Genomic DNA, 18,638 nt, shown 5'->3' on the forward strand with positions numbered 1-18,638 from the left:
CCAATTCTATGCATGTTTACTAAGAACTAAGGCTGCAATCTTAATCCCATTTACCTGGAAGTAAATCCAGTTGAATTAAGTCCTACTTACTTCTTCTGAAGAGACATGATTCAGATTGCAGCTATTGTTTAATGAGACTTCTCTCAAAGTAACAGTGCACAGAACTGCAGCCCTCTTTTCATTATAAAAGTGAAAGAAGTTTTGACAAAGTATAGCCTTCCCATTCTGTCCATTATTTAATTGAAAATGTCTGTGCTTCCTTAGGGCTAGGCAAATTGTTTTTGAGTCATTCTGCAGTGCTGTTCTGAAATATATCTTCAAGGAAAAAAGCTATACAGTACTAAATGTCATATTTGAAGCATTTCTGACATTTTGTGCTTTTGACTCCAGGCTATATAGAAGAGGACAGAGACATCAATATTAGCAAATAGCCTGTTTCCACCCCTTGTTACTGTGCAGCAGCAAATCATAAGTCATACAAGTTATATTTTTTATTAAAAACATCTGGAGCAACCTCTCAGCTCGCTACAGCTCCCATAGCACCTTCAGTTTACAGAGCAGCCAGAAGTACAATATAATCAGCTCCACAACAAACCGGTAGATTCCTATATGCTGCAGCCTTCATCATTGCTGCAGCAATGATTCTTCAACATCAACTTCGTTGGAATGGTCATGTTGTGCGGATGCCTGATGATCATCTTCCAAAGCAACTACTCTATTCCAAACTTAAAAATGGAAAGCGTAATGCTGATGGTCAACAAAAGAGGTTTAAAAACTGTCTCAAGGCAAATCTTTAAAAATGTAGTATAAACACTGACATCTGGGAAACCCTGGCCTGAGAGCGCTCCAGTTGGAGAACAGCCTTTATCAAAGGTGTCATGGGCTTTGAAGAAACTTGATCTCAGGACGCAATGGAGAAACGTGCTAAGAGGAAGGCACGCTTGGCAAATCCACACCATGATCAACTCCCGCCTGGAAACCAATGTCCCCACTGTGGAAGGATGTGTGGATCCAGAATTGGCCTCCACAGTCACTTACGGACCCATTGTTAAAACCGTGTTTATGGAAGACAATCCTACTTGGCTACGAGTGATCGTAGAAGAAGAAGAAGAAGAAGAAGAAGAAGAAGAAGAAGAAGAAGAAGAAGAAGAAGAAGAAGAAGAAGAAGAAGAAGATAATCAGCTCCTTTGACAAAGTAAGGGTAGAGTACAAATATAACTAACTTAAGTACATGTTACAAACTATCTCTAGCCTTACCATATTTGTTACCTTCAACCATCTGCTCGGGCCATTAACAAAAATAAAATTAAAAAACTCATTCCAGTAGCACACGAAAGCTCATACCAATGACAAACTTAGTTGGTCTCTAAGGTGCTACTGGAAGGAATTTTTAAATTTTGTTGAGACTGCGTCAGACCAACACGGCTACCTACCTGTAACAAAAATAAGTTCTACCTGAGAGCAAGTGCAGCTGTGCAACGGTTTTGTTCTTTTTTACTCTGAAGGAAAAAAAGTGAGAGTCTAGTAGTGCAAGCCTATAGTGTCTACTCAGAATTAAGACCTACTAAGTTTAGTGGGGTTTACTTCCAGTTAATGGAGTGCACCCGAAGGCTCAAACTGTCTTCCAACAAATGGATCAACTGCCCTGGGAATTTGCTTGAAGGGGAGGAGAATATGCCTATAATAACAAATAAAACAGCCATAGATCTTGCTTCTCCTAATAAACAGGAACACCCCCCAATTAAACATCAGATGTAAATGGCTGTCCCATTATGAAAGTCCTTGCTATACTGGAGTGGGCCTCATTCACCAAATAGCTCACACAGTTCTACAGGTCTGAAATAGCTAGCTAGCTAGCAAAAGCTCTTGCCACTATTTATCTTGGGGCAATCTATCCAACTTTTCATACTAAGTGGGCTGCTAGAGTACTTTGACACGGAACCCACAGGCCACACACTGCCTTGTCATATGGTGAGGCTAAAAATGAACACCCCCACATAGCGCTGCCTTTCCAAAGTCAGCTAAGCCAGCCAGGCACCAGGCTTGGGGAAAGAGGCACAAGGCTCTGGCAGGGCCCCTAGAGCCCTCATACCTCCTTCCCAAAGTTGGAAAAGAGCCAATTAGGCTTTGGGAAGGAGGAGGGAGGACTCTGGGACCCTGTCAGAGGCCTCACACTTCCTTCCCAAAGCTCAGAGCCTCACTTAATCAGCTTTAGGAAGGCAGCCCAATGTTGCCAGAGTACTGCCAAAAAAGGTCTTGTGGGGTGCATGCATTGAACTGCCCTGATTTATCCTATCCACAAGCTTATTTGTCCATGATTTTGTATGTTTTCAATTCTAGAATGCTAATAAAGGTAGCACTGGGTTTAGAATCAGTGCCTATAGACCACAACTACAAATATTCTGAAGAGGAGTATCTAATCATAGTTCAAATAAATAAAAAAATTAATAAAAATTTGTCCTGTAGCACCTTAAAGGTAAAGGGACCCCTGACCATTAGGTCCAGTCATGACCGACTCTGGGGTTGTGGTGCTCATCTAGCATTATTGGCCAAGGGAGCCGGCGTACAGCTTCCAGGTCATGTTGCCAGCATGACAAAGCCGCTTCTGGTGAACCAGAGCAGTGCACGGAAACGCCGTTTACCTTCCCGGTACCTATTTATCTACTTGCACTTTGACATGCTTTCGAACTGCCCCGTCGTGGGGATTTGAACCGCCGACCTTCTGATCGGCAAGCTCTAGGCTCTATAGTTTAACCTACAGCGCCATCTGCGTCCCATAGAGACCAACTAAGTTTGTTCTGGGTATAAGGTGCTACTGGACAATTTTTAAATTTTTAAATTTATTTTGACTGTGTCAGATCAACATGGCTACCTATCTGAATCTATTCATAGTTCCTTATCAAGATTTATTGTCTACTTATTGCAAATATATAGTGTATGACTTTTTTGCCTCAATCACACTGTTGTACTAATCTGAAAGAAAATATTTTGGTATTATGAGATTGCTGGTTGCTAGATAAAGATGTGCCTCTTCTTGATTGATCTTGTGGGGCAAGGCACTCACACAGTCCACAAGCTCATGTCCTGGATACTGGTGTAGATAGGAACACAAATGGGACTACTTTGGCTGCAGGATACTAAGATGCTGTCTATATGATCTTGACCAGTGGTGGCTGACTCCAGTCTTGGAAAGTCTATTTAAGTTCCTATAAAACTAAGAATGGAAAGACGGACAGTCATCTGTGAATGAATGATTCTTTATGCTATGAGATAATCCTGCATTAAGATAGAACAATTGGACAATGTAACAAACAAAAATGAGACATTAGTAGAAACGAGACAAGTTTGAATCTGAATTGGGACAATATGAGCACTGTACACTTTTTCTTTTTGATGACCTAAATGACTGAAGCAAAGAAAATGCTGCAAAGGATTTAATGAGGAAATTATGGAGTGATTACAAATAGTGTTAATGGAGTGAAGCTTGAGCTAAATGATCTCCTGGGGTTTCCCTTTCAACTCCATGGTTCTATCATTGTAAGACTGAGGTCTTTTAAACTGATTAAACCAGTTGGACTGCTGGAGATTGTGTTAATGACCCAGGCAAGTAACTCCTTTCTTATAATGATGGCTGGTCAATAGCCCTAGCCTGTTCTGAGTCTGGAAAGAAGGAAGCCTCTTTTACACCTCACTCATGGGGGTGGGGTGTGATTGGTGTAAGCAAGGGGAAGGGTGGACAATAGATTTGGAGAGGTAAAGGTAAAGGGACCCCTGACCATTAGGCCCAGTCGTGGACGACTCTGGGGTTGCAGCGCTCATCTCGCTTTACTGGCCAAGGGAGCCGGCGTACAGCTTCCGGGTTATGTGGCCAGCATGACTAAGCCGCTTCTGGCAAACCAGAACAGCTCACAGAAATGCCATTCATCTTCCCACCGGAGTGGTACCTATTTATCTACTTGCACTTTGATGTGCTTTCGAACTGCTAGGTTGGCAGGAGCAGGGACCGAGCAACAGGAGCTCACCCTGTCACGGGGATTCGAACTGCTGACTTTCTGATCGGCAAACCCTAGGCCAGGGGTCAGCAAACATTTTCAGCAGGGGGCCAGTCCCCTGTCCCTCAGACTTTGTGTAGGGCTGGACTATATTTTGAAAAAAATAATGAATGAATTCCTATGCCCCACAAATAACCCAGAGGTGCATTTTAAATAAAAGCACACATTCTACTCATATAAAAACACACTGATTCCTGGACCGTCTGTGGGCCGGATTGAGAAGGTGATTGGGCCGCATCTGGCCCCCAGGCCTTAGTTTGGGGACCCCTGCCCTAGGCTCTGTGGTTTAGACCACAGCGCCACCCGTGTCCCCTGAGATTTGGAGAGACAGAGGGTTAAAGAGCTGGAATGGAGCTGCATAAGTTTTTGGAGCACATGTTGTATTCTTAAAATGTCAATCTCGACCTGTGCTCAGACTATATTGTATACAGTATTTGTAAATGCCTGTAAGTTGCCAGCGACCTAATTCCAAAGCCCCCATAGCAGCTTATCCACAATAAATTAGAAACTGATTCAGATTTTTCTTGCTTCTGGGCAACTCTTTCAGTCAGAAATTGAATGTTTGACTAAATGTGATCAGGCTGTGGCGTTAATTTTTTCTTTCTTTGGTTTTTAAATTAGCAAGTAATCATTTTAAAATAGTTATTACTGTATTATTACAGTATACCCTAAAATTGGTTTAATTCACCTACAAAATGCAGAGGGAATGCTGATAATGTTTTGAGGTCCAAAACAGTGCTTCTGTTGGATTCCCACCCTGCTCAAGACCCAGGAGTATAATAACACCTTACACTGGAAGTAACAAAGAGGCAGAGCAGTGACTCCTATGAACTTGAGAAGGCATCAGGAGGAGACATCACATTTAAAAGGAGTTTAGACAAATTAATGGTGGACACAGCCATAAATGGTTACTAGGCATTTTTGTGGGGACACAGGGAAGGGCCTTCTTGGTCACTGCTCCCAGATTGTGGAACCCCTTCCCTTAAAAAAATTGACTGGCTCCCTCCTTGTTGTCCTTCCACTGGCAGGTGAAGACCTCCTTGCTCCAACGAGATTTAGGAAAGTGACTGCTTTTAATGAAAGGGCTGGTGTTGTGCTGTTTTTATCATAATTATTTGTATGTTTTGAACAGATTTTATATATGTATATAGTTTTAATTCTGTTAATGTTTAATTGTTTATATTTTTGTTTTTAGCAATTCTTGTTTTTCTTGGGGAAAAGGTAGGGTATAAATACAATTATAAGTATTATTATTATTATTATTATTATTATTATTATTATTATTGCTGTGTATTGTTTCCAGGATCTGAGCTTGTAGCCTTCTGATTACCAATTCCTGGGAATTGCAAATGGGGGGATGCTGTTGTGCTCATGGCCAGTTTTCAGACTTCCCATAAGCACCAGAAAAGCAGATGTGAAAAAAAATGGGACTTTAGCCTGATCCAGGAGGGCTTGTCTTGTGTTTTTAAGATGTGTTCCAGACCACGAGCAGGCAAACTTCAGCCTTGACAATATCTTTGCACTGCAGCCAAGTGCAAAATAGTATTGAGTGTGGGACAACATACCCTTAGGATTGGAGAACAGGGCACATCGGAGTAAATTATAAAACCCCTGTAAAAACCTAGTTCTTAAACCCAATCTCCAAGCTTTCTTCATATTAGTAGCCTAATTTAGATGAGAGCAAGGGAGATAATTTTTTGCTTGAGTTATTTATTCCTAAACAACTGGGAGTCAGAATCCTTGCTGATCCTCTACTAATCACTCAGAGTTCTGGCAGATCCCCGCCTATCTTTTGCCCACTCCTCCTAGACTTTTCCTCTGCTTGTTGGTCCTGAATAGGCGTCAAGATGCTCCAGTGGTTTCCATTTAAAATATTCCAGTATTTTTGTTATGCACATAACTACCTTAATTTTTGTTTCTTACTTTTGAAAAGCGTCTAAATCAAGAACGTTAATTCCTGCAGGCACAACCTCCTCTAGCATGTCTTAGCGACAGGACATGAATGGGACCAAACCATGTGTTTGTGTCAATGGTAACCGCCTGCCACACAAGCAACTTTCTTTTGGCGAACGGGATTTGTTGACTTGGGAGAAGCAGGAGTTTGCATTGCAACAATCCTGCTGCAGCCGGGACCTGAAAAGCGGATTCAGTCTTCGTCCGATCCCCGCGAGCGTCTCTGCAGCTCTTACGAGCTGTGAGTCAATCGCGTCCCTCCGCCTGCTTAAATTCTTGCCTCGCGTGTTGAGTCAAGGAGCGTTTCAGTCCTCGGTGTGCCTTTCCCTTGCAGTTTCGCCGCGCAGAAAAATGCTGCTGCGCTCGTGGTAGTACAGCAGGGACCGTTGGGGATCCAGCTATTGCTGCCTCTGCCGCCTGCCGCGTTTTGGTTCTTATGCGGAACAGATTGTTGAGGGCAGCAGAGCCAGCAATCTGAAGGCTGAAGCGCAGCTTGATCGATCGCCGTGACTTGGGGTTTCTGCTGCAAGTGAAGGAAGGAAGAAGCTCCTCTCGAGACAACTTGCTCGGTGGGCAACGCGAAAAAACGCACACAAAAGCCCACGGGGGTGCGCGCGAGGCTTGGAACCTGTAAACTTCCCATTTTCCACTCGCTGAGAAAAAAGCGGGAAGCAGAGATACAGCCGGGCGGGCGGGGCAGGTGTGCGTGAGGAAAACTGCCAATTATTTTTAAACAGTGAGGCTATTTTTCTGGCATACGGCCACCGAGCAGCCGTGGACACGGCCCCAGCCAGCGCCCTAGCTGGCCTTTTAGCCGCGCGTGGTGGGGCAGGCGAAGGGGGGGGAGCGACACACCGCGGCGTTTTCCCGTCAGTCGCCTAATGGAGCGGCGCGCGTTTTTGCGAGAGGCGGGAGGAGCCAAGACCGGCTTCCCTCCCGCTCCCTCCCAGTCATTTGCCCGGGGCATCCCAGGCGACTCCCGCCTCGCCAAAGCAGCACGCTGCCAGCCTGCCTGTGGCAGATCTCCCTCACAGATTGGCATTCACGCTCGCGCCTCGAGAAAGAGGAGGTTCTGGCGCCTTTTCCCATTTGTGCCCCCCCCCGCCCCTTTCTGCCTTTGCTTGTGGCTCTTCGGTCTGGAGCGCGCGCGACGCCTTCCCTACTCCTTCTTCTCCCTGGAGCGCCTCGTGCAAGGGCTTGCTGTGACTGAGGAGAAAGCGACCTCACACACACTCGCCTTGCACCGAGCACCGCCCGGCTTAGGGGAGCGGGTGAGGGTGGTGTGTTTTTTTTCGGGTGGGGGGGAGGAACGGAGAGGGACTCCCTCTCAGCCTCTCTGGGCAACAGCAGCAAGAGGCAGGTACCAGCGGCGGCGGCTGCTGTGCTGGGTATCGCCAGGTGCCGCTGCTGGCGCTGGCCTGGGGGGGCCGCTGTGCTGCATTGCAGGGCAGGCGCCTCCTCCCCCGCCCGCCCGCCTTTCCGCCTGCCTGCCTCCCCCCCCTTCCCTCTGTTCCCTCCCCCGGAGGGAGCAGGGCTATCTGGGCCGGGCAGCAGAGCTGTCCCTGGGCAGGAATGTCCCTGCTGGCCCAGATAATGTTATTTATATCGCCGGCTGGCAGGGCGGCTCCGCTTAGCGCTCCCAGGACCACCCGGGCCCCCGCGGGTCTCGGTCTCGCCGCCGCCCCGCGCTCTGTGCTGCTGGTGCCCTAAGCAGGTGAGTCTGACCAAGGAGAGACGCCGCTTGGCACCTGGAGCGCACGGCGAGGGATGGAGTCGGGCAGGTGGTGGGTCGGGCTGCTGGAGGAGAAGGTGGGGAGGGGGAGGTCGCGATGTCGCAGGCATCTGCCACCCCAAGCAGGTGGGATTTTTATACGAGCGAACGGATGTTGTGGCGGTGAGGAACACCGAGGGGGAAATTAAGGAGAGGGGAAGGTTTGCAGTTCCTTATTGCCGCCGCCCCCCACCTTCTCCGAGGCTGACAGCCAGGGGGTTGGCGTTGGCCCACTGAGAAGAGAAGTTAAGATTCTCGGCTGCCCACTAGATCTGAGCCAAGGTTGCTGACGGGAAAGGCGCGGGAGCGATGGGGCTGAGGAGAAGGCAAAGTTAGGAGTTTGCGTGAGCGTGTGAATCTGCCTCTTACAAGATTTTGGAACTGTCCCATTCCCAGCAGCGCACCTGGAAGTGGAATCTCGAAAGGGAGCCTTTGTGGTGGGTAACCTTTGCCAGACACCTAACCATGTCTCCTCCCACACACTGTTATGTTACGGCCGTCGATGTGTGATTGATTCAGGACTTGGGAGACAACATGCCTGCTTGAATTCAACTGTGCTCCTACCGTCCCCCCCCCCCCTGCAAGGTGTCTTGTAGTGCCTTCAAGACAATAAATGTCTTGTGCTACAAGACTTTGTTGCTTTTGCTGCGTACAGCAGAATAAGAGCCCCCCCCCTTCCCGGATTTGCCTCTTGCACACTTGCTCCCTGGAACCTCTTTAGACATGTGATTTATGGCTTTGCTCGTGCTTCACTCTGTATAGATGTATGTCCCAAACCTGGAAAGGAGCACTAGGTGATGCAATATTATATAGTCTCACACATTTGTAATACTCAGTTAGTGGAATTCAGCATTGGAGCATCTCTTATTTGTTTTGGGGAGATCCATAGAGGAGTTGTGTGAGTCGCATGGGTTTTGTAGTAGATTTGTATCATTTGTTGGGTGCAGGCAAGACATTTTTTTATGTTGTAAATATGGCTTTCTTCCGTCATTCAATTTTAGATAAAGTGTGTTTGTGTTTACAGGAGTAAAGACAAGGTAAGGACAGAGCCTTCTGTGCTGATGTTACATAAAACCAGTAACGATTAGCCTGTGGTTTTTTTTGCACAGGGCAGGACTCTCCATTGAACTTCTTACCTAAATAGGAGCTAGCATTTCATGTGCTGGATTTTTTTAGCCTTGGAATTTGTTTGTCCTCACAATAAGCATGTGTAAGCAAACTGAAGTTGCAAATTATCTCCCTCCACATTCTACAGAAATCATTCCATAACTCATACATTCTGTCACAAGGGCATAGCAAAGATGTCATGAACCAAATCTGATTTTAAAGTTTTTACCATTTTTCTAGATTTTTTTTAAAATGCACTTTGTTATGTCACTGCTTCGTAGAAAACCCCCCATCAAGTGGTATATAAATACTATGAGAGAAATAAATAAAGAGATGCATAATGATGCATGAGGCTGAAGCCTTAAACGTCATATTGTGATCTGCATTGTTTATGTTGGTTAATGTGGTTGCTGTACCTACCTATCTGTATATAGATGTGGGCTTGTTTGTTCCGAACGGCTTTAGGCTTCGGTTTGGCACCTTCAGTGTTCAGAACAGCAGAGGCTTGAAACTGACAAATAATGGGCGAAGAGCACAGTATTTTACTTGCTTGGCCTGCAGGGGAACCTTGGGCTGCAACTTTTGTTTGCTCATATTTATTGGTGTGACTATACTATAAGGCTGTATCAGTTTAGATGCCAAGCAGTTCTCAGTCTGCAAATGGTATTGCAATTCCTATTTCTTAATATAGTCATCTTCCACCCTAGGATTGCCTTCCTTCTTTCTCTTAAGTAAAGGTAATTAGAAAAATATATATTAATAACTATTGATATAAAAATAGTATATCTGTGGTTATAAATAATGTATGCAGAAACCTTGAATATGAGAGAATTGTGTGATACACTTTGTGGATGTTTCAGGGATTTCACTATGCATGTTTACTTCAAAGTAATTCCAGAGAACAAGTTTAGGATTGCAGCCTTGGACTGTGATGTCATAGGGGAAATCATCAGTGACATTGAGGAGGACAACTTGTTCCCATGTAAATGTGATTAGGGAGAATAGTTTAGGCATACACCATTTAATGCATTGTATTAATTGAGCTTCTGCTTGTTATTTTTGTGGTGTGTGTGTGTGTGTACAATTCATAACAACATACAAAATAATCTGTAAAAGCAGGGATGAACGAAGTCTTTCTGCCTGCCTGCCTGCCTGTTAGCATTAACTCAGTTTTATGGCTGCATTATATAGGTATCCTTTTCCAACACACACCCACACCCCCACACACATTGCATACCTTTTCATTATCGGTGGTCAGAGTCATAAATTATTGTTATCATAAAACTTATAAAATAAATCTTTGGTCTGGGACTTAGTCAAATATCTATACTGAAAAGGGCAATGTAAGTGTTTCTCTCCCAGTCTCCAAAAACATGTTTCTTCTGTTGAGGGAGGAAAGGTCCAGTAGCAAGGCTGTTGCTATATTGATAAAGAAAAAGGTTTGTGTGACATTCAGTGCCTGATTTATGTATAATCTTCTACACTATCTGTCTGTGGAGAAGACAACTGTTATTGTTTGGTAATACGTTTAAAAAACCGATTTGACTCCTTGCTATCTCTGCAAATTGTGCATCTTCTCTGATGTGTCAGAAATATAGAGAACGGGTAGAAATATAGAGACAAAAGATATGGGACTTACAAAAAATACCCTTGCTTTTCTTAGCTTAAATATCTGTTAACCGTTGTGGGCTGTGCTATTATTAGCTTATTTTTCTCTCTCTCTCTCTCTTTCACCAACCAATTGTGTATAATGTGCCTAAAAACATCCTATTCTTAGTTCTTATGCTTTGTTCTTCATTGTGTTGTATCTGCAGTCTCTCTACAAGCCATTCGCAGTGCCCAGATCAACCTCCTTCGCCAGCCCATCTTGTGCTCCCTCCACAGTAAGCATCAAATCTGCCTGTGATCCCATCTGTCTTTTGGCACTGCCTCAATAAGCTACCTCAAAATTAGCCTGGGATTTTTCATCCTTATCTTCTGCTTTTCCATTTGTGCCACCACTGTTTGTGTATAATCTAAAGGACTGACCCACAACTGCCCTGTGCCAGACGTGGTGCTGTGCTGACACTATCCATGGCCCCTTGCAAACGGCAGGCACATCAGGAGTTGAGCAATCACACAGCCTTGCTTCTTCCAGTGGTGCTGCTGTAACTGGGAAGTGGAGCAATTTTGACAAATTCTGTGGCATTCTTTCCCTGACTGGTGGCTGTTGTGACCGGAGGGAGTTATTGGTATTAGAAGATTGAGATGGGACTAAGGTCCATTTCGTATGTGACTTATCCTCTACTCAGGAGAAAATGTTCCATATAAAGTATCCTTAAATAAGAAAGTACTCAGGTATGTAGGTTAGGGTTGGTCAGCAGCATCACATTCTCAAATAAGATAGGGAGCTGCTTTATATCAGGGCAGACTATTTGTCCATCTGGTTCAGCATAGGCTGCAGTGGCTCTCCAGGGCTTCAGGCAGACTCTGCCACCTGAGGTTTCTTAACAGAAGATGTCAGGGATTGTACCTGGAGATCATCTGCAGGCAAAGCATGTGTCCTTCCCATTGAGTTGAGGCTCCTCCCCTTCCTTTAAGAAGCTTAGTACAATGCATATACTGTACTGTAGTTTACTACCATATCAGTCTAAAACCATATTGGTTAGATACCAACTCGTATCGGCTTTTTGAGGGGAGGAGTTGGCTTGCTTTCTAATTTTTTATTTTGTACTGAACATGTTGAAACTCTTTTAAGGCCTGTTTGTAGTCTAGTCTCATACTTTAGCTTTGAGCTGCCATGCAACCATCTATCAAGGAACTATTTCCCCAAAGTTGGAGATAACTGGCATGCTAATATAATAGTATGTTTCATACAAGTAGATGCGATTTGTGTCTGTTCTGTTTTATGTAACCTTGGCGAATATTTCCTGAACCGGGACATGAAAGCATATGCTTATGGCTTTCCTTTGATTTTGTTATGTCTTAAATTTGTATGTTATTGGTGCTGGTAGCGGTGGGGAGATCACATTTGTTGCTATAATAGTACTCCATAAATACATTATTTTACGGAAATATTCTGAATACTGTTTTTCATAAATTAGTGGACAATCTAGATTAAATAATTAGAAGTTACTATGCAGTTTGATTCCCAGGCTAGCCCTGAAAAGCATTGAAGGAACTGAACCTGAATTTGACAGACTATGTCACTGTTTCCCCAGCTGGACGTTCTTGCAAGTGGGTGTTCTTTTCATATGGAATGCATCAACTTGTGAAATGTTGTTAACGCAGGGGGAAAATCAGGAGGAAATACATTTTCAGACCAAACACAGGTTCTAGCCAATATGGTTTATACTGAAATTAGAGTTGTAGAATATGCAAACTCTGGTTGAAGAGTTGTATCTGGATATCGCTTGGTCTGCTCAGGTTGTTTTCTTTTGTCTCCTGATCTTAGGGTTCAGGAGACTGGCCCCAAAACCTTATGTTTCCATACTGATCCATGTGCTGGAGCCTCCTGTCTAAGCTGGAACTCCTTCACAGATGCTACAGTGTGAACTTTTACTGAAACTGTGAAATGGCTGGGCAAATAATGTTACCTTTTCTTCTGCTTTCAAAGAAGAATTGTACAGTACAAAAGGATTGTGAAGCTGTATTGTTTGAAATTTTGAATTCTTAGTGAGTTGATACAAGTATTTGGAATAGAAAAAAAAAGATAAGGCTGAGGTTACACTAAGGTAAATCAAAAAGTGGTCTGAACTCAACCCAACATATTTAGTGTGATAAAGCTAGAAGCCCTTCATTATTGGCTCACTGTTGTACAGTATTTGGTTTTCAAAGTTGCCCAATCTGATGCTAGCCAACACATCCATTCCTTTAAGTGCTGTGTGCTTTTTCTTACTGGAGAATCCACACCTGATGCACTCTGTCCATTGTAGAGCTGTTTTGGCATTCAGGGGCATGTAAAATAATAATAATCTTAAAAGCAGGGGAGCCCTTTCCAGCATGGGCCAAACTCTTGAGTTATTATCAGAGCAATAAAATTTTTCTACAACAAACTTGGGGTATCCCATCAGAACATAGGAAGTGCCTTATGCCAAGTCAGACTGTCACTCCATATAGCTCATTACTGTCTACACCAGGCATGTCAAACCTGCGGCCCTCCAGATGTTTTGGCCTACAACTCCCATGATCCCTAGCTAGCAGGACCAGTGGTTGGGGAAGATGGGAATTGTAGTCCAAAACATCTGGAGGGCCGCAGGTTTGACATGCCTGGTCTACACTGACTGGCAGCGGCTGCCCAAGGTTTCAGACACTCCAAACCTTACCTGGAGATTTAACATGGGACCATCTGTGTGCAAAGTGTTCCCTCTGATATTGAGCTGTGTTTTTGTGGTTGTAACAAAAGGGGAGAAGGCTAGGAAGAACTGCTGGCAACCTTCCTTGCGCAACTGCTGCATAACAGCCCTAAAGGGTTGGCCGGTTGTCTCTTAATATCCCAATAGTTGCTGCTCCCACTGCTGTTTCAGACTTACAGCTCCACATGGGAGGGAAACCTGGGGTGCTCAAAGAAGTATTGGTGCCTGCCTGCTGTCCTGAGACAAACACCCTGTATTTCCGAGCCAGTTCCCTCTGTTAGCATCCACCTCCAACTGCCTTCCCATGAAACCCACTCTTCTTCCCTACATGTGGGAAATTACCAGAATCATCGTGTTTGGCAAAAACACACTTTAAACCCCAGCAGTCAAATTATATTAGACTTTTTATTAAGAATAAACAAGAGAAGGTAAGAAGACAATTGAACAAAACAGAATGAAAACAAATGGAGCTGGGTGACTCAAGCCTGTCTGCTTCTATGTGAATTACTCACAACAAGGTGTTTTCATCTTCTCAAGAGTAAAGCTGTAAGGAAAGTCAGTTGCAGGTTTTCCAGGGGTCAGTGGGGGATCAAATGTACCCCGATCTGAAAGGGATGCCTCATGCATTGCTCCTTTTGATTAATCAGCACCCATGTGATATTTGGAAGGTACCTAGTGTGACACCTTTGGGGGGGCACGTGTGTTGCTAGACATTGGAGCAGGCATAGATGGCTATCTTGGTGGAAATCTGTCCTGAGCTTTTCCAAATTTATTGCCAGACCATGGTTTTCAAGAGGTTGGTGGATTCAGGAGCTAGCAATATACGTGCTGGCCTTACTTGAGGAAAATGGAGGGGAGAGTGACCAATGGCAAGATTAGGACTTCAGTTTGTGTGTGTGTGCTGCAGCCCCAATCCAAATTTCCCTCTGAAAGTGCTGTTGGGTGCAAAGAGGAAGCCTTAACAAGTACACAGTGTTCATATGTTTCCCTCTTTATAGTCAATAGCATTCTTGGGAAGAGGTTAGAATAAATACAGGTTTAAATAGTTCACTTCCCCCCTACCACATCCCAAATCCAAATTGCCCCACACCCTGTGACTACTTTTTAAGAAATGGGGGGGGGGTTTTTGAGGGAAACTGCAGCCACAGAACCTTCATGTATCATAATATACATATTTTAACTGCTAGCTTTCATGAGCCTCATGTAAGATTTCTAATCTGTAAGCACTAGATATCACTTCCCTTGGTAGAACTTGAGTACAGAAAATACACATTAATCTCATCAACGGGCTGAGCTTCCTAATGGAGCCCAGCATAACTTGTGTTCCATAAGGTCAAACACAGCCCACCAGCCTTGAATTGTGTCCTGCCAAATGTTTGGCAACACTCCTCTTCTACATCCCCAGACAGGCTGCAAAAACATCTGGTGGGATGGCATACATAGATATTGACCTGTGTCAATGTGTGGTTTGATGGGTCATAGATTAATCCAATTTACTATATTTATGAGAGAGAAAAGTGGTTTTGCGTTGGACAGGCAAAATAAAGTTTTTTTCATTTGCTGTTGTCAGACTTAACTATTTTAGCGCATCTTCTGTAATCTCTCCAGTTTCTTTTAAATGTGGAACGCAGAACTTTGTGCAATATTCTAGATGGAATCTTGCCACTGGTGTAAACAATTAACAGGGGTAAATTGTTTTATGTTCTCATTACTCGATGTTAATACAACCAGAGACCACATTAGTCTCTTTGACTATACCACAGCACTGGAAACTTGCATTAAATTGCTTGTCCACTGTAAAATCATTTGAAGAATTACCTCTGGTGTTGTAAATTCCCTGATGCTACCCTTCCTTAATTAATCATCTTTGTGGATCTTATTGATGATTTGCTGCAACACAACTATGTCGTTTTGCAGGTTTTTGTTTGTGCATATGTGCGCACACATGATTCTCTTAACTGTTATGTCTAGCCCAATAAAGAGACAAATGGAAAGGTAAACCTTGAGTTCTTAATCTTAAGTCATTCCTCATAAGGTGAATTTGGTGTAGCATTTTCTATCTTGAAACAGGTTTTGGATTCACGGGAATCAAAATTTATTCTTTTTAAATGCAGCTCTTCTGGTTAAGGATTCTTTTGGGCATTACTTAGCAATATCCCCAAAGGGTTCACAATCTGGAGCTTCTGTTCTCTTCATGGGTTCCTCTTATAGAGCGATTTTTTTAAAGCCACATTTCTATCAGCATCACCTATCTGTTCTGATACCACACATGAACATGAATTTAAAGTTCTCTTCTGAAATCAGAAGCACTATTTCCAGCCTTAATGAAGAACATGGCATGAGATCAGAAGTCTGTGTGACGTTGCACAAGCTCTTTCTTCAGACCTTGTTACGGCTCACTGTAGAGTTTACATCCTGTATTCTTCACCATGTTGCTCATACTGTAACACAACCCTCAATACATTGTGGCACTACACCGTGAGGAGTCTGCTAGCACTTGTTCAAGAGTTTTCAGAACACCACTATCAATATTTTCTCCTTCTGATCATGGTTCTTTGGACCCAAAGTATATGTTTCTTGAAAAGACAAATCCAGGATCAATTTTTTTAATAATCAGTTTCAAATTAAATCCTGCAGCAGAGTTGCAAGTTAAAAGTTGTATGAGTCATATTAGTTTGCATAATTTATTTTGAACATAGAAGTTAAATTCCTTTACAGAATTGAGATACATTATTATGTATGTTGAGTATTCATCCTGAATCATTTATGGGAGGTGAAATTACATTGCGTCAAAGCAAGTACGATACCACATGCTGTGAAGTTAGGGACTTTTAAATAATAAAAATCCTTCTATTGAATTGTAGCTCACCTCATGCCAAAGGTTCACTGCAGGTAGCAACATATAAAAGTAAAAATAGGTTTATAAAACCATCCAATTAAATCAACTAGCTACTTTCGCTGATTAGTCTAACCCTTGACTATCTGAAATGAGCTGATACTAAGAACGAAAGAAAAACACTATTCTTGAAAGAACCAGACTTGGATTTTCTTTTTCAGATGAAGTTGAAGAGCAGCCACCCAAAATACCTCTTGATGTGCTCTTGCAATTCTAGCTTAGTATACGGGTGGTAAACCTAGGAGGTGTGTTTGACTGATTTTAAAAATCATAGTGAGACATCGGGGTGGAGTTTTTGAGCATACTGACACCGGCCTAGGTCTCACCAGTTGTTCGTATCATTCTGTGCTATGGAATCTGTTGACCTTGATGCATGTGGACCCTAAATTAAAAGAAGGCAGGCACACTTGATTCCAGGAATGGAATTCTACTAGCCTCTCCTAAAGAGATTTGGACATGTAATATAAATTATGAGAGATGGCAGCACTGAAATTTCTGAGACGGTTGTATGTGTAAGGGGAAATTTTCAAGGCATTTTGTGTATGTGTGTGAGAGATGCTGTTTTGTTTTATGTAACTATCTATTTTTAGTGTAAGATGTATGCGGAGCATTTGTGTTTGTTCCATGCTGTTGCAGATTAATTGACACAGGACACTCCAGTCTGTGTGCCTTTTTGGAATGTACTGAATGTAGGTTAGAATTACAATATCCGCTTTGCAGTTTGTTTGCTCCTGAGAAACTGTTTTGTGTATTAACAGGTCTTAGCCCAATGCTTCCTTTGCTCACTACTCCTGCAGCTCAAGAGGGATTGTTTGCTAAATTACTGCTCCCCTTGGCTTTACTTTGCAGTAGGGCAGTGTCACTGCCATGATGGATGAGTTAATATAGTCAGGAAAAATTAACTGATTTTTAATAGGACAGGGGAGAGCTTAGTAGTTCAGAGGAGTTTTGAGACTACCTTTGTTTCATCCAACCCTTCACCATGGATTAATTGCTTTACCTATGTTCCTGCTTGCCCTGTCTGACCAAGCTATGTGTCTGTTAATTAATTTGTTTGTTTCATTTATAACCTTTCCTTCCTCCAAGGAACTCTGGATGGCATTTTTAAAACTTTAAACTGCCCGCTGATTTTGGTTGAAAGAGACTTGCCCAAGGCCACCTAGGGAGCTTGATAGCTGAGCAGAGATGAGAATAATACTCTATTCACTTTTCTGCACTTCCTTTTGGCTGAAAAGAGAGGGAGCCCTGTACTCCAGAGGAGATGTTGGTCTAATAGTGCATTTATATTGATGTAGTAAATGTAGCATGTGGCTTTGGTATGAAACTATACACTAATGCAAAGAGGGAGGGATGGCAGCACCAAACAGCATGACAACACTTCTAGACCAGCGCCTGTCAAATTTAAAGACACAAGCTCTGCAGGACAAGAAAGTCTTGACATAGTCTTAATTAATTCCCAGCTTAATTTTGCTCAATAAAACTTTTAATGCCAGATGGGAGTCAAATGTGCCCCTTGGGGTGCAAGTGCCTGTAGTATAGCCTGTGGTGCTATGGAATTCTGTTACACATGCACACAGAAACTCTGCTACAATGAGCTTTCATGCCCAGCATGATCCCAGAAGGTATAAATTGCTGTGAATGACAATAATGCACAGTGCAATCCTATGCAGAAATAAGCGCCATTCAGTGAAGCAGGCCATACTCCCAGGTAAGCAGGTATACAGTGCAAATCCTATACTATTCAGAAACTCTATGGGATTTTCTTCCAGATAAGTGTGTGTAGGATTTCAGGCATACTAGTTATTCTCTTCCATTTGTGCAAGGAAAGTGCAGAGGCAAGAGCTACATAACATCATTGGACAATTATAAGACTGTAGTAAAGATCGGAAAAAGGGTTGCACTTTACAGCTGAACTGAATAGTCTTAGCCACAGTGAGCACAAAAGGTGCTTAGAATTCAATTTTCTTTTTAATGATTCCATATACTAATCCCCATAAAATAAAGTCATTGTATACAGGTTGCATCTTCCATCTGAGGCTGTCTGAAGTTGCTTTTTTAAAAAAGTATAAAATAAATGTTTTTCAGACCTTTTGAGTTCAAATGTATTAGAAGTGGCACACTTACATTTAGCCAGGTTTTCCCTCTCAGAAAGAAAGACCAAAACTTTTAATATCTCTTTGGGGAAGCAGGTCCATAAACTGCTTTCATGGAATAGAAAAAGTGTGACACATGTATGAACCAATCTTCCAAACCCCATTTTTCTTTCGTTGTGAGAGCTACTCTTGCTAGTGGTACAAACAGGCTGTACCAGCACACAATGGCAATCAGTTAGTGTGGTTGAGATCCTGTTTAGTCATTTTGTAGCTCTTGAGCCCAATTAGTTATTTAAAGATTTGTCTTTAAAAATATTTATTTTTTAATAAAAAATCCCACTCTCCATCCAAAACTGATTCCCAGGGCAGCTTCCAGATCACTATAAACAAGGCTGTTTATACCCTTAGGTGTAGAGCCTAAAATGGTACAAA

General features: G+C 43.1%; 1 protein-coding gene across 6 annotated transcripts in view; it reads left to right on the top strand.

Annotated features, from left to right (window-relative positions):
• Positions 1-7,545: 7,545 nt before the first annotated feature.
• Positions 7,546-18,638, top strand: part of SPTB (spectrin beta, erythrocytic) — a 101,984-nt gene continuing 90,891 nt past the window's right edge. For 2 of the 6 annotated variants that reach the window (XM_060277819.1, XM_060277844.1), the window contains exons 1-2: positions 7,546-7,719; positions 10,698-10,766. The gene's annotated coding sequence lies outside the window, so the exon portion shown is untranslated. Of the gene's footprint in view, positions 7,720-7,833; positions 8,214-10,697; positions 10,767-18,638 lie in introns of those variants that run through there. The other 4 variants (XM_060277845.1, XM_060277825.1, XM_060277833.1 and 1 more) reach the window with 4 other exon arrangements.

This window comes from Zootoca vivipara, chromosome 1 (assembly GCF_963506605.1).
Source record: "Zootoca vivipara chromosome 1, rZooViv1.1, whole genome shotgun sequence".
Lineage (NCBI taxonomy): Eukaryota > Metazoa > Chordata > Lepidosauria > Squamata > Lacertidae > Zootoca > Zootoca vivipara.